The following is a 14,697-nucleotide window of genomic DNA, read 5'->3' as shown; positions in this document are numbered from 1 at the left end:
CTTCCCTTAATTTGACATAATTGCCAAAATGGAATAGTCAGTTAGGCCCTTCTAGTGGATTATGGCTGTGTCTTGAAAGAGAGTGTAATTGTACTACGAGACATGCCCACCTTCAAAAGAGTGTCTGATGGCGTTCCGACGAAGGTGGGATTCGAACCCATGCGTGCAGAGCACAATGGATTAGCAGTCCATCGCCTTAACCACTCGGCCACCTCGTCTGCCTTAGGTGACTATGTTTCAATTTTTAGGAGATTCTTACGATGTGCTAATTACAAATAATCATAAGTTTCTCCTAGACTGTGTCAGAACTGGCAAATATATGTGGTGTTCAATAGACAGAGCACATGATATAGCAGAATTATCAAATCTGTTCCATTAGGACTGTAGTTTTTAATAGTCATGATAACATGCTAGCATGTGAGTCGATCTTGCACAGTGAATAAGGGAGCAGTGCCAGTATCTCCTTGGTCAGCTCTAGATGGCTCAACTGGGGAGATATGAGAACAGTGAGCTCCAGTGGCGCTATCGGTTAGCGCGCGGAACTTATACAGCAGTACTTGCATTGAGGCATGCCGAGGTTGTGAGTTCGAGCCTCACCTGGAGCAGCTTACTGGTTTTTCATAAACCATTTCACTAAAAGTAAAGATTAAACTCAGGGTAAAGACGGCCCTTGCTAGAGAGTTTTTACTTCTTTTCAGGATCTGCGTGTCCGACTCTTCTAGGTGCAAATATCACAATCCAATTCGATGCTCCTTATAAACATTCCATGATGTGCCGTCTTGCATAGCATGCAAACACCACATCAGTGCATTTAAAAATACATTTGTAGAATAATAAATATGATGAAAACATTGTTGTCACGGGATAACCATATACTGAGGAGCTGCAAACAGTGCTGTATCAGCTACTAACAATAAAATGTAAATGAAAGACATATCAAAAGAAGAGCGTCATCATATTAATGTTTCTAGTCAACATAAGAGTTGCACCATAGCAGCTTATGGTGCTTTCTGCTCAGATTGTGCCTCCAATCCCACATTGATTTTTTTTATTCTTTGCAGTTTAAAAAAACAATTCATGCTCAAAGTTACCTTTTTAAAACCATTCAACCTAATATATTTATTTCTCTAACTTGTGAATGTGGTCCATGTTCTCTTTTCCTCATCCCCATCACGATACTCCTTTTCCCGAAATCAGGTTCACTTCTTTATCCAGCCCACCCATCCAAGGTCACCAAATCTATGAAGCGATTCTGCTTTTTCTCACATTCTCTCTATGTACAAGATACCTTGTATCATTTGAATGGACAGCAGGAGAGTCGGATATTTATGGTTAGTGGGGGTGGGGTTTTGAAGATTAACCTCATTTGACTAAGAGCCGGGGCATCTGGGAGGAAAAGTATTTTAAGGGGGATGAAGTTCACATCTCCTTGGTGAAATTTCTAGATCCTTATTTCATCCTTTCTGTGGATGCAGACTCAGTCGGAACAGAGGTCATAGTCCTCGCTCTGACTTTCAAAGGAACTTCAAATATGCATGGCTTATTTGGCTTTGCCCGGCAGGGCTTGCCCGGCGGGGTGAGAATGGCGTTTGTCAGGCGATCGGAAGGGGTGAGGCGATAGTTTATGGTTCAATGGTTTTCATGAAGTCTTCTTGATACGATGAAAGCAGGAAAGGGAAGCTTGTCAATAAGCAAACTTAAGACAAGGTGTGACTCCTAGAAAGAATGACTTGGAAACAACATACAGAAACTCACATATAAAAAGGCCCTGATGAGGCTTGAACTCATGACCCCTGGTTTACAAGACCAGTACTCTGCCACTGAGCTACAAGGCCAGCCTGCCTGTAGTATGTAAATCGCTTCATGTATTCTTACTGCGGTATGAAGATATCTATGATTTTGAGACTCTGTATGGAAATGCAGTTGCATTTGAATGTCTACATGCGTGCACAAATTGAAGAGCATGCTTAAGACACTTTTCTTGGAAGTAGGAAAAACTCCATTTTGATTTGAGAACATAAGAGTATTCACATTTATGACCATACTGATAGCTCTAGTTAGTATGTCCACAATCAGTGACAGATAGAGAACTCACTTATTAGAAGTGATCTGTCTCTGTGGGGCAGACATATGTCAACAGTCATACACTTGAGATGGCTGAAACTTTAGGAGTAAGAGCTGCTTTCTTATCAGTCTATCTATCCAAACTGGTTAGAAGTAACCCTGGGCGTCCGAATCGGCTACGCCCACGGAGTAGGCGTAGTGTTGCCTTCTACGCATTTTGCGTAGACAGCGTAGCCGGCAACACTACGCCCACTCCGTGTGCGTAGCCGATTCGGCCGCCACCCGCCTCCCTCCCGCCCTCCCCTACATACATTATTTAAGCAACTAACCTTAATAAAACAATTTTTAAAGCACTTACCATGTCCGGGGCTCTTCCGGGGCTCCCTCTTGGAATAGCGTCCCTTCCTGGATACCAATGCGCATGCGCGGCCTCCCGCGCATGCGCATTTCTCGGGAGAAATGCGCATGCGCGGCCGCCCGCGCATGCGCATTGGTATCCAGGACGACGCTATTCCAAGAGGGAGCCCCGGACGAGCCCCGGACACGGTAAGTGCTTTAAAATTGTTTTATTAAGGGTAGTTGCTTAAATAATGTATGTAGGGGAGAGCGGGAGGGAGGTGCGTAGTGGGGCTACGCGGAGTGCGGGAGTGGGCGTAGCTTCTCGCCCACTCCGCGTAGCTCCGCGGAGCCCCACTACGCCCACTACGACCAGGGTTAGTTAGAAGGCCAGGAGTGAGGGAAAGGCAATCCTCTGGACACTTCATGAAAGATCTAATTTCAATTAAGCACAAAACCCCTTAATTTGACATAATTGCCAAAATGGAATAGTCAGTTGGGCCCTTCTAGTGGATTATGGCTGTGTCTTGAAAGAGAGTGTAATTGTACTACGAGACATGCCCACCTTCAAAAGAGTGTCTGATGGCGTTCCGACGAAGGTGGGATTCAAACCCACACGTGCAGAGCACAATGGATTAGCAGTCCATCGCCTTAACCACTCGGCCACCTCGTCTGCCTTAGGTGACTATGTTTCATTTTTTAGGAAATTCTTACGATGTGCTAATTACAAATAATCATAAGTTTCTCCTAGACTGTGTCAGAACTGGCAAATATATGTGGTGTTCAATAGACAGAGCACATGATATAGCAGAATTATCAAATCTGTTCCATTAGGACTGTAGTTTTTAATAGTCATGATAACATGCTAGCATGTGAGTCGATCTTGCACAGTGAATAAGGGAGCAGTGCCAGTATCCCCTTGGTCAGCTCTAGATGGCTCAACTGGGGAGATATGAGAACAGTGAGATCCAGTGGCGCTATCGGTTAGCGCGCGGTACTTATACAGCAGTACTTGCATTGAGGCATGCCGAGGTTGTGAGTTCGAGCCTCACCTGGAGCAGCTTACTGGTTTTTCATAAACCATTTCACTAAAAGTAAAGATTAAACTCAGGGTAAAGACGGCCCTTGCTAGAGAGTTTTTACTTCTTTTCAGGATCTGCGTGTCCGACTCTTCTAGGTGCAAATATCACAATCCTATTCGATGCTCCTTATAAACATTCCATGATGTGCCGTCTTGCATAGCATGCAAACACCACATCAGTGCATTTAAAAATACATTTGTAGAATAATAAATATGATGAAAACATTGTTGTCACGGGATAACCATATACTGAGGAGCTGCAAACAGTGCTGTATCAGCTACTAACAATAAAATGTAAATGAAAGACATATCAAAAGAAGAGCGTCATCATATTAATGTTTCTAGTCAACATAAGAGTTGCACCATAGCAGCTTATGGTGCTTTCTGCTCAGATTGTGCCTCCAATCCCACATTGATTTTTTTTATTCTTTGCAGTTTAAAAAAACAATTCATGCTCAAAGTTACCTTTTTAAAACCATTCAACCTAATATATTTATTTCTCTAACTTGTGAATGTGGTCCATGTTCTCTTTTCCTCATCCCCATCACGATACTCCTTTTCCCGAAATCAGGTTCACTTCTTTATCCAGCCCACCCATCCAAGGTCACCAAATCTATGAAGCGATTCTGCTTTTTCTCACATTCTCTCTATGTACAAGATACCTTGTATCATTTGAATGGACAGCAGGAGAGTCGGATATTTATGGTTAGTGGGGGTGGGGTTTTGAAGATTAACCTCATTTGACTAAGAGCCGGGGCATCTGGGAGGAAAAGTATTTTAAGGGGGATGAAGTTCACATCTCCTTGGTGAAATTTCTAGATCCTTATTTCATCCTTTCTGTGGATGCAGACTCAGTCGGAACAGAGGTCATAGTCCTCGCTCTGACTTTCAAAGGAACTTCAAATATGCATGGCTTATTTGGCTTTGCCCGGCAGGGTGAGAATGGCGTTTGTCAGGCGATCGGAAGGGGTGAGGCGATAGTTTATGGTTCAATGGTTTTCATGAAGTCTTCTTGATACGATGAAAGCAGGAAAGGGAAGCTTGTCAATAAGCAAACTTAAGACAAGGTGTGACTCCTAGAAAGAATGACTTGGAAACAACATACAGAAACTCACATATAAAAAGGCCCTGATGAGGCTTGAACTCATGACCCCTGGTTTACAAGTCCAGTGCTCTGCCACTGAGCTACAAGGCCAGCCTGCCTGCAGTATGTAAATCGCTTCATGTATTCTTACTGCGGTATGAAGATATCTATGATTTTGAGACTCTGTATGGAAATGCAGTTGCATTTGAATGTCTACATGCGTGCACAAATTGAAGAGCATGCTTAAGACACTTTTCTTGGAAGTAGGAAAAACTCCATTTTGATTTGAGAACATAAGAGTATTCACATTTATGACCATACTGATAGCTCTAGTTAGTATGTCCACAATCAGTGACAGATAGAGAACTCACTTATTAGAAGTGATCTGTCTCTGTGGGGCAGACATATGTCAACAGTCATACACTTGAGATGGCTGAAACTTTAGGAGTAAGAGCTGCTTTCTTATCAGTCTATCTATCCAAACTGGTTAGAAGTAACCCTGGGCGTCCGAATCGGCTACGCCCACGGAGTAGGCGTAGTGTTGCCTTCTACGCATTTTGCGTAGACAGCGTAGCCGGCAACACTACGCCCACTCCGTGTGCGTAGCCGATTCGGCCGCCACCCGCCTCCCTCCCGCCCTCCCCTACATACATTATTTAAGCAACTAACCTTAATAAAACAATTTTTAAAGCACTTACCATGTCCGGGGCTCTTCCGGGGCTCCCTCTTGGAATAGCGTCCCTTCCTGGATACCAATGCGCATGCGCGGCCTCCCGCGCATGCGCATTTCTCGGGAGAAATGCGCATGCGCGGCCGCCCGCGCATGCGCATTGGTATCCAGGACGACGCTATTCCAAGAGGGAGCCCCGGATGAGCCCCGGACACGGTAAGTGCTTTAACATTGTTTTATTAAGGGTAGTTGATTAAATAATGTATGTAGGGGAGAGCGGGAGGGAGGTGCGTAGTGGGGCTACGCGGAGTGCGGGAGTGGGCGTAGCTTCTCGCCCACTCCGCGTAGCTCCGCGGAGCCCCACTACGCCCACTACGACCAGGGTTAGTTAGAAGGCCAGGAGTGAAGGAAAGGCAATCCTCTGGACACTTCATGAAAGATCTAATTTCAATTAAGCACAAAACCCCTTAATTTGACATAATTGCCAAAATGGAATAGTCAGTTGGGCCCTTCTAGTGGATTATGGCTGTGTCTTGAAAGAGAGTGTAATTGTACTACGAGACATGCCCACCTTCAAAAGAGTGTCTGATGGCGTTCCGACGAAGGTGGGATTCAAACCCATGCGTGCAGAGCACAATGGATTAGCAGTCCATCGCCTTAACCACTCGGCCACCTCGTCTGCCTTAGGTGACTATGTTTCATTTTTTAGGAAATTCTTACGATGTGCTAATTACAAATAATCATAAGTTTCTCCTAGACTGTGTCAGAACTGGCAAATATATGTGGTGTTCAATAGACAGAGCACATGATATAGCAGAATTATCAAATCTGTTCCATTAGGACTGTAGTTTTTAATAGTCATGATAACATGCTAGCATGTGAGTCGATCTTGCACAGTGAATATGGGAGCAGTGCCAGTATCCCCTTGGTCAGCTCTAGATGGCTCAACTGGGGAGATATGAGAACAGTGAGATCCAGTGGCGCAATCGGTTAGCGCGCGGTACTTATACAGCAGTACTTGCATTGAGGCATGCTGAGGTTGTGAGTTCGAGCCTCACCTGGAGCAGCTTACTGGTTTTTCATAAACCATTTCACTAAAAGTAAAGATTAAACTCAGGGGAAAGACGGCCCTTGCTAGAGAGTTTTTACTTCTTTTCAGGATCTGCGTGTCCGACTCTTCCAGGTGCAAATATCACAATCCTATTCGATGCTCCTTATAAACATTCCATGATGTGCCGTCTTGCATAGCATGCAAACACCACATCAGTGCATTTAAAAATACATTTGTAGAATAATAAATATGATGAAAACATTGTTGTCACGGGATAACCATATACTGAGGAGCTGCAAACAGTGCTGTATCAGCTACTAACAATAACATGTAAATGAAAGACATATCAAAAGAAGAGCGTCATCATATTAATGTTTCTAGTCAACATAAGAGTTGCACCATAGCAGCTTATGGTGCTTTCTGCTCAGATTGTGCCTCCAATCCCACATTGATTTTTTTTATTCTTTGCAGTTTAAAAAAACAATTCATGCTCAAAGTTAACTTTTTAAAACCATTCAACCTAATATATTTATTTCTCTAACTTGTGAATGTGGTCCATGTTCTCTTTTCCTCATCCCCATCACGATACTCCTTTTCCCGAAATCAGGTTCACTTCTTTATCCAGCCCACCCATCCAAGGTCACCAAATCTATGAAGCGATTCTGCTTTTTCTCACATTCTCTCTATGTACGAGATACCTTGTATCATTTGAATGGACAGCAGGAGAGTCGGATATTTATGGTTAGTGGGGGTGGGGTTTTGAAGATTAACCTCATTTGACTAAGAGCCGGGGCTTCTGGGAGGAAAAGTATTTTAAGGGGGATGAAGTTCACATCTCCTTGGTGAAATTTCTAGATCCTTATTTCATCCTTTCTGTGGATGCAGACTCAGTCGGAACAGAGGTCATAGTCCTCGCTCTGACTTTCAAAGGAACTTCAAATATGCATGGCTTATTTGGCTTTGCCCGGCAGGGTGAGAATGGCGTTTGTCAGGCGATCGGAAGGGGTGAGGCGATAGTTTATGGTACAATGGTTTTCATGAAGTCTTCTTGATACGATGAAAGCAGGAAAGGGAAGCTTGTCAATAAGCAAACTTAAGACAAGGTGTGACTCCTAGAAAGAATGACTTGGAAACAACATACAGAAACTCACATATAAAAAGGCCCTGATGAGGCTTGAACTCATGACCCCTGGTTTACAAGACCAGTGCTCTGCCACTGAGCTACAAGGCCAGCCTGCCTGCAGTATGTAAATCGCTTCATGTATTCTTACTGCGGTATGAAGATATCTATGATTTTGAGACTCTGTATGGAAATGCAGTTGCATTTGAATGTCTACATGCGTGCACAAATTGAAGAGCATGGATAAGACACTTTTCTTGGAAGTAGGAAAAACTCCATTTTGATTTGAGAACATAAGAGTATTCACATTTATGACCATACTGATAGCTCTAGTTAGTATGTCCACAATCAGTGACAGATAGAGAACTCACTTATTAGAAGTGATCTGTCTCTGTGGGGCAGACATATGTCAACAGTCATACACTTGAGATGGCTGAAACTTTAGGAGTAAGAGCTGCTTTCTTATCAGTCTATCTATCCAAACTGGTTAGAAGTAACCCAGGGCGTCCGAATTGGCTACGCCCACGGAGTAGGCGTAGTGTTGCCTTCTACGCATTTTGCGTAGACAGCGTAGCAGGCAACACTACGCCCACTCCGTGTGCGTAGCCGATTCGGCCGCCACCCGCCTCCCTCCCGCCCTCCCCTACACACATTATTTAAGCAACTAACCTTAATAAAACAATTTTTAAAGCACTTACCATGTCCGGGGCTCTTCCGGGGCTCCCTCTTGGAATAGCGTCCCTTCCTGGATACCAATGCGCATGCGCGGCCTCCCGCGCATGCGCATTTCTCGGGAGAAATGCGCATGCGCGGCCGCCCGAGCATGCGCATTGGTATCCAGGACGACGCTATTCCAAGAGGGAGCCCCGGACGAGCCCCGGACACGGTAAGTGCTTTAAAATTGTTTTATTAAGGGTAGTTGCTTAAATAATGTATGTAGGGGAGAGCGGGAGGGAGGTGCGTAGTGGGGCTACGCGGAGTGCGGGAGTGGGCGTAGCTTCTCGCCCACTCCGCGTAGCTCCACGGAGCCCCACTACGCCCACTACGACCAGGGTTAGTTAGAAGGCCAGGAGTGAGGGAAAGGCAATCCTCTGGACACTTCATGAAAGATCTAATTTCAATTAAGCAAAAAACACTTCCCTTAATTTGACATAATTGCCAAAATGGAATAGTCAGTTGGGCCCTTCTAGTGGATTATGGCTGTGTCTTGAAAGAGAGTGTAATTGTACTACGAGACATGCCCACCTTCAAAAGAGTGTCTGATGGCGTTCCGACGAAGGTGGGATTCGAACCCACGCGTGCAGAGCACAATGGATTAGCAGTCCATCGCCTTAACCACTCGGCCACCTCGTCTGCCTTAGATGACTATGTTTCATTTTTTAGGAAATTCTTACGATGTGCTAATTACAAATAATCATAAGTTTCTCCTAGACTGTGTCAGAACTGGCAAATATATGTGGTGTTCAATAGACAGAGCACATGATATAGCAGAATTATCAAATCTGTTCCATTAGGACTGTAGTTTTTAATAGTCATGATAACATGCTAGCATGTGAGTCGATCTTGCACAGTGAATAAGGGAGCAGTGCCAGTATCTACTTGGTCAGCTCTAGATGGCTCAACTGGGGAGGTATGAGCACAGTGAGCGCCAGTGGCGCAATCGGTTACCGCGCGGTACTTATACAGCAGTACTTGCATTGAGGCATGCCGAGGTTGTGAGTTCGAGCCTCACCTGGAGCAGCTTACTGGTTTTTCATAAACCATTTCACTAAAAGTAAAGATTAAACTCAGGGGAAAGACGGCCCTTGCTAGAGAGTTTTTACTTCTTTTCAGGATCTGCGTGTCCGACTCTTCCAGGTGCAAATATCACAATCCTATTTGATGCTCCTTATAAACATTCAATGATGTGCCGTCTTGCATAGCATGCAAACACCACATCAGTGCATTTAAAAATACATTTGTAGAATAATAAATATGATGAAAACATTGTTGTCACGGGATAACCATATACTGAGGAGCTGCAAACAGTGCTGTATCAGCTACTTACAATAAAATTTAACTGAAAGACATATCAAAAGAAGAGCGTCATCATATTAATGTTTCTAGTCAACATAAGAGTTGCACCATAGCAGCTTATGGTGCTTTCTGCTCAGATTGTGCCTCCAATCCCACATTGATTTTTTTTATTCTTTGCAGTTTAAAAAAACAATTCATGCTCAAAGTTAACTTTTTAAAACCATTCAACCTAATATATTTATTTCTCTAACTTGTGAATGTGGTCCATGTTCTCTTTTCCTCATCCCCATCACGATACTCCTTTTCCCGAAATCAGGTTCACTTCTTTATCCAGCCCACCCATCCAAGGTCACCAAATCTATGAAGCGATTCTGCTTTTTCTCACATTCTCTCTATGTACGAGATACCTTGTATCATTTGAATGGACAGCAGGAGAGTCGGATATTTATGGTTAGTGGGGGTGGGGTTTTGAAGATTAACCTCATTTGACTAAGAGCCGGGGCTTCTGGGAGGAAAAGTATTTTAAGGGGGATGAAGTTCACATCTCCTTGGTGAAATTTCTAGATCCTTATTTCATCCTTTCTGTGGATGCAGACTCAGTCGGAACAGAGGTCATAGTCCTCGCTCTGACTTTCAAAGGAACTTCAAATATGCATGGCTTATTTGGCTTTGCCCGGCAGGGTGAGAATGGCGTTTGTCAGGCGATCGGAAGGGGTGAGGCGATAGTTTATGGTACAATGGTTTTCATGAAGTCTTCTTGATACGATGAAAGCAGGAAAGGGAAGCTTGTCAATAAGCAAACTTAAGACAAGGTGTGACTCCTAGAAAGAATGACTTGGAAACAACATACAGAAACTCACATATAAAAAGGCCCTGATGAGGCTTGAACTCATGACCCCTGGTTTACAAGACCAGTGCTCTGCCACTGAGCTACAAGGCCAGCCTGCCTGCAGTATGTAAATCGCTTCATGTATTCTTACTGCGGTATGAAGATATCTATGATTTTGAGACTCTGTATGGAAATGCAGTTGCATTTGAATGTCTACATGCGTGCACAAATTGAAGAGCATGGATAAGACACTTTTCTTGGAAGTAGGAAAAACTCCATTTTGATTTGAGAACATAAGAGTATTCACATTTATGACCATACTGATAGCTCTAGTTAGTATGTCCACAATCAGTGACAGATAGAGAACTCACTTATTAGAAGTGATCTGTCTCTGTGGGGCAGACATATGTCAACAGTCATACACTTGAGATGGCTGAAACTTTAGGAGTAAGAGCTGCTTTCTTATCAGTCTATCTATCCAAACTGGTTAGAAGTAACCCAGGGCGTCCGAATTGGCTACGCCCACGGAGTAGGCGTAGTGTTGCCTTCTACGCATTTTGCGTAGACAGCGTAGCAGGCAACACTACGCCCACTCCGTGTGCGTAGCCGATTCGGCCGCCACCCGCCTCCCTCCCGCCCTCCCCTACACACATTATTTAAGCAACTAACCTTAATAAAACAATTTTTAAAGCACTTACCATGTCCGGGGCTCTTCCGGGGCTCCCTCTTGGAATAGCGTCCCTTCCTGGATACCAATGCGCATGCGCGGCCTCCCGCGCATGCGCATTTCTCGGGAGAAATGCGCATGCGCGGCCGCCCGAGCATGCGCATTGGTATCCAGGACGACGCTATTCCAAGAGGGAGCCCCGGACGAGCCCCGGACACGGTAAGTGCTTTAAAATTGTTTTATTAAGGGTAGTTGCTTAAATAATGTATGTAGGGGAGAGCGGGAGGGAGGTGCGTAGTGGGGCTACGCGGAGTGCGGGAGTGGGCGTAGCTTCTCGCCCACTCCGCGTAGCTCCACGGAGCCCCACTACGCCCACTACGACCAGGGTTAGTTAGAAGGCCAGGAGTGAGGGAAAGGCAATCCTCTGGACACTTCATGAAAGATCTAATTTCAATTAAGCAAAAAACACTTCCCTTAATTTGACATAATTGCCAAAATGGAATAGTCAGTTGGGCCCTTCTAGTGGATTATGGCTGTGTCTTGAAAGAGAGTGTAATTGTACTACGAGACATGCCCACCTTCAAAAGAGTGTCTGATGGCGTTCCGACGAAGGTGGGATTCGAACCCACGCGTGCAGAGCACAATGGATTAGCAGTCCATCGCCTTAACCACTCGGCCACCTCGTCTGCCTTAGATGACTATGTTTCATTTTTTAGGAAATTCTTACGATGTGCTAATTACAAATAATCATAAGTTTCTCCTAGACTGTGTCAGAACTGGCAAATATATGTGGTGTTCAATAGACAGAGCACATGATATAGCAGAATTATCAAATCTGTTCCATTAGGACTGTAGTTTTTAATAGTCATGATAACATGCTAGCATGTGAGTCGATCTTGCACAGTGAATAAGGGAGCAGTGCCAGTATCTACTTGGTCAGCTCTAGATGGCTCAACTGGGGATGTATGAGAACAGTGAGCTCCAGTGGCGCAATCGGTTAGCGTGCGGTACTTATACAGCAGTACTTGCATTGAGGCATGCCGAGGTTGTGAGTTCGAGCCTCACCTGGAGCAGCTTACTAGTTTTTCATGAACCATTTCACTAAAAGTAAAGATTAAACTCAGGGGGAAGACGGCCCTTGCTAGAGAGTTTTTACTTCTTTTCAGGATCTGCGTGTCCGACTCTTCCAGGTGCAAATATCACAATCCTATTCGATGCTCCTTATAAACATTCCATGATGTGCCGTCTTGCATAGCATGCAAACACCACATCAGTGCATTTAAAAATACATTTGTAGAATAATAAATATGATGAAAACATTGTTGTCACGGGATAACCATATACTGAGGAGCTGCAAACAGTGCTGTATCAGCTACTTACAATAACATTTAACTGAAAGACATATCAAAAGAACAGCGTCATCATATTAATGTTTCTAGTCAACATAAGAGTTGCACCATAGCAGCTTATGGTGCTTTCTGCTCAGATTGTGCCTCCAATCCCACATTGATTTTTTTTATTCTTTGCAGTTTAAAAAAACAATTCATGCTCAAAGTTAACTTTTTAAAACCATTCAACCTAATATATTTATTTCTCTAACTTGTGAATGTGGTCCATGTTCTCTTTTCCTCATCCCCATCACGATACTCCTTTTCCCAAAATCAGGTTCACTTCTTTATCCAGCCCACCCATCCAAGGTCACCAAATCTATGAAGCGATTCTGCTTTTTCTCACATTCTCTCTATGTACAAGATACCTTGTATCATTTGAATGGACAGCAGGAGAGTCGGATATTTATGGTTAGTGGGGGTGGGGTTTTGAAGATTAACCTCATTTGACTAAGAGCAGGGGCATCTGGGAGGAAAAGTATTTTAAGGGGGATGAAGTTCACATCTCCTTGGTGAAATTTCTAGATCCTTATTTCATCCTTTCTGTGGATGCAGACTCAGTCGGAACAGAGGTCATAGTCCTCGCTCTGACTTTCAAAGGAACTTCAAATATGCATGGCTTATTTGGCTTTGCCCGGCGGGGCTTGCCCGGCGGGGTGAGAATGGCGTTTGTCAGGCGTTCGTCAGGCGATCGGAAGGGGTGAGGCGATAGTTTATGGTTCAATGGTTTTCATGAAGTCTTCTTGATAGGATGAAAGCAGGAAAGGGAAGCTTGTCAATAAGCAAACTTAAGACAAGGTGTGACTCCTAGAAAGAATGACTTGGAAACAACATACAGAAACTCACATATAAAAAGGCCCTGATGAGGCTTGAACTCATGACCCCTGGTTTACAAGACCAGTGCTCTGCCACTGAGCTACAAGGCCAGCCTGCCTGCAGTATGTAAATCGCTTCATGTATTCTTACTGCGGTATGAAGATATCTATGATTTTGAGACTCTGTATGGAAATGCAGTTGCATTTGAATGTCTACATGCGTGCACAAATTGAAGAGCATGCTTAAGACACTTTTCTTGGAAGTAGGAAAAACTCCATTTTGATTTGAGAACATAAGAGTATTCACATTTATGACCATACTGATAGCTCTAGTTAGTATGTCCACAATCAGTGACAGATAGAGAACTCACTTATTAGAAGTGATCTGTCTCTGTGGGGCAGACATATGTCAACAGTCATACACTTGAGATGGCTGAAACTTTAGGAGTAAGAGCTGCTTTATTATCAGTCTATCTATCCAAACTGGTTAGAAGTAACCCTGGGCGTCCGAATCGGCTACGCCCACGGAGTAGGCGTAGAGTTGCCTTCTACGCATTTTGCGTAGACAGCGTAGCCGGCAACACTACGCCCACTCCGTGTGCGTAGCCGATTCGGCCGCCACCCGCCTCCCTCCCGCCCTCCCCTACATACATTATTTAAGCAACTAACCTTAATAAAACAATTTTTAAAGCACTTACCATGTCCGGGGCTCTTCCGGGGCTCCCTCTTGGAATAGCGTCCCTTCCTGGATACCAATGCGCATGCGCGGCCTCCCGCGCATGCGCATTGGTATCCAGGACGACGCTATTCCAAGAGGGAGCCCCGGACGAGCCCCGGACACGGTAAGTGCTTTAAAATTGTTTTATTAATGGTAGTTGCTTAAATAATGTATGTAGGGGAGAGCGGGAGGGAGGTGCGTATTGGGGCTACGCGGAGTGCGGGAGTGGGCGTAGCTTCTCGCCCACTCCGCGTAGCTCCGCGGAGCCCCACTACGCCCACTACGACCAGGGTTAGTGAGAAGGCCAGGAGTGAGGGAAAGGCAATCCTCTGGACACTTCATGAAAGATCTAATTTCAATTAAGCACAAAAAACTTCCCTTAATTTGACATAATTGCCAAAATGGAATAGTCAGTTGGGCCCTTCTAGTGGATTATGGCTGTGTCTTGAAAGAGAGTGTAATTGTACTACGATACATGCCCACCTTCAAAAGAGTGTCTGATGGCGTTCCGACGAAGGTGGAATTCGAACCCACGCGTGCAGAGCACAATGGATTAGCAGTCCATCGCCTTAACCACTCAGCCACCTCGTCTGCCTTAGGTGACTATGTTTCATTTTTTAGGAAATTCTTACGATGTGCTAATTACAAATAATCATAAGTTTCTCCTAGACTGTGTCAGAACTGGCAAATATATGTGGTGTTCAATAGACAGAGCACATGATATAGCAGAATTATCAAATCTGTTCCATTAGGACTGTAGTTTTTAATAGTCATGATAACATGCTAGCATGTGAGTCGATCTTGCACAGTGAATAAGGGAGCAGTGCCAGTATCTACTTGGTCAGCTCTAGATGGCTC

General features: G+C 44.4%; 15 non-coding genes across 15 annotated transcripts; 4 read left to right on the top strand and 11 right to left on the bottom strand.

Annotated features, from left to right (window-relative positions):
* Positions 1-136: 136 nt before the first annotated feature.
* On the bottom strand, positions 137-218 carry TRNAS-GCU (transfer RNA serine (anticodon GCU)). Its single transcript has one exon. It is a non-coding gene; the product is annotated as a tRNA-Ser (tRNA).
* Positions 219-510: 292 nt separating this feature from the next.
* Positions 511-605, top strand: TRNAI-UAU (transfer RNA isoleucine (anticodon UAU)). Its single transcript has 2 exons — positions 511-548; positions 570-605. It is a non-coding gene; the product is annotated as a tRNA-Ile (tRNA).
* A 1,158-nt stretch (positions 606-1,763) lies between these two features.
* TRNAT-UGU (transfer RNA threonine (anticodon UGU)) lies at positions 1,764-1,835 on the bottom strand. Its single transcript has one exon. It is a non-coding gene; the product is annotated as a tRNA-Thr (tRNA).
* A 1,156-nt stretch (positions 1,836-2,991) lies between these two features.
* TRNAS-GCU (transfer RNA serine (anticodon GCU)) lies at positions 2,992-3,073 on the bottom strand. The gene has a single exon. It is a non-coding gene; the product is annotated as a tRNA-Ser (tRNA).
* A 1,531-nt stretch (positions 3,074-4,604) lies between these two features.
* Positions 4,605-4,676, bottom strand: TRNAT-UGU (transfer RNA threonine (anticodon UGU)). Its single transcript has one exon. It is a non-coding gene; the product is annotated as a tRNA-Thr (tRNA).
* A 1,156-nt stretch (positions 4,677-5,832) lies between these two features.
* On the bottom strand, positions 5,833-5,914 carry TRNAS-GCU (transfer RNA serine (anticodon GCU)). The gene has a single exon. It is a non-coding gene; the product is annotated as a tRNA-Ser (tRNA).
* Positions 5,915-6,206: 292 nt separating this feature from the next.
* Positions 6,207-6,301, top strand: TRNAI-UAU (transfer RNA isoleucine (anticodon UAU)). Its single transcript has 2 exons — positions 6,207-6,244; positions 6,266-6,301. It is a non-coding gene; the product is annotated as a tRNA-Ile (tRNA).
* Positions 6,302-7,445: 1,144 nt separating this feature from the next.
* TRNAT-UGU (transfer RNA threonine (anticodon UGU)) lies at positions 7,446-7,517 on the bottom strand. The gene has a single exon. It is a non-coding gene; the product is annotated as a tRNA-Thr (tRNA).
* A 1,160-nt stretch (positions 7,518-8,677) lies between these two features.
* Positions 8,678-8,759, bottom strand: TRNAS-GCU (transfer RNA serine (anticodon GCU)). Its single transcript has one exon. It is a non-coding gene; the product is annotated as a tRNA-Ser (tRNA).
* A 292-nt stretch (positions 8,760-9,051) lies between these two features.
* Positions 9,052-9,146, top strand: TRNAI-UAU (transfer RNA isoleucine (anticodon UAU)). Its single transcript has 2 exons — positions 9,052-9,089; positions 9,111-9,146. It is a non-coding gene; the product is annotated as a tRNA-Ile (tRNA).
* A 1,144-nt stretch (positions 9,147-10,290) lies between these two features.
* On the bottom strand, positions 10,291-10,362 carry TRNAT-UGU (transfer RNA threonine (anticodon UGU)). Its single transcript has one exon. It is a non-coding gene; the product is annotated as a tRNA-Thr (tRNA).
* Positions 10,363-11,522: 1,160 nt separating this feature from the next.
* TRNAS-GCU (transfer RNA serine (anticodon GCU)) lies at positions 11,523-11,604 on the bottom strand. The gene has a single exon. It is a non-coding gene; the product is annotated as a tRNA-Ser (tRNA).
* Positions 11,605-11,896: 292 nt separating this feature from the next.
* Positions 11,897-11,991, top strand: TRNAI-UAU (transfer RNA isoleucine (anticodon UAU)). The gene is made up of 2 exons: positions 11,897-11,934; positions 11,956-11,991. It is a non-coding gene; the product is annotated as a tRNA-Ile (tRNA).
* Positions 11,992-13,160: 1,169 nt separating this feature from the next.
* On the bottom strand, positions 13,161-13,232 carry TRNAT-UGU (transfer RNA threonine (anticodon UGU)). The gene has a single exon. It is a non-coding gene; the product is annotated as a tRNA-Thr (tRNA).
* Positions 13,233-14,348: 1,116 nt separating this feature from the next.
* Positions 14,349-14,430, bottom strand: TRNAS-GCU (transfer RNA serine (anticodon GCU)). The gene has a single exon. It is a non-coding gene; the product is annotated as a tRNA-Ser (tRNA).
* Between the last annotated feature and the right edge of the window lie 267 nt (positions 14,431-14,697).

Source organism: Lissotriton helveticus, chromosome 5_1, assembly GCF_964261635.1.
Source record: "Lissotriton helveticus chromosome 5_1, aLisHel1.1, whole genome shotgun sequence".
Lineage (NCBI taxonomy): Eukaryota > Metazoa > Chordata > Amphibia > Caudata > Salamandridae > Lissotriton > Lissotriton helveticus.
The sequence above is the reverse complement of the archived record's forward strand: the minus strand, read 5'-3'. Positions and strand labels throughout refer to the sequence as shown.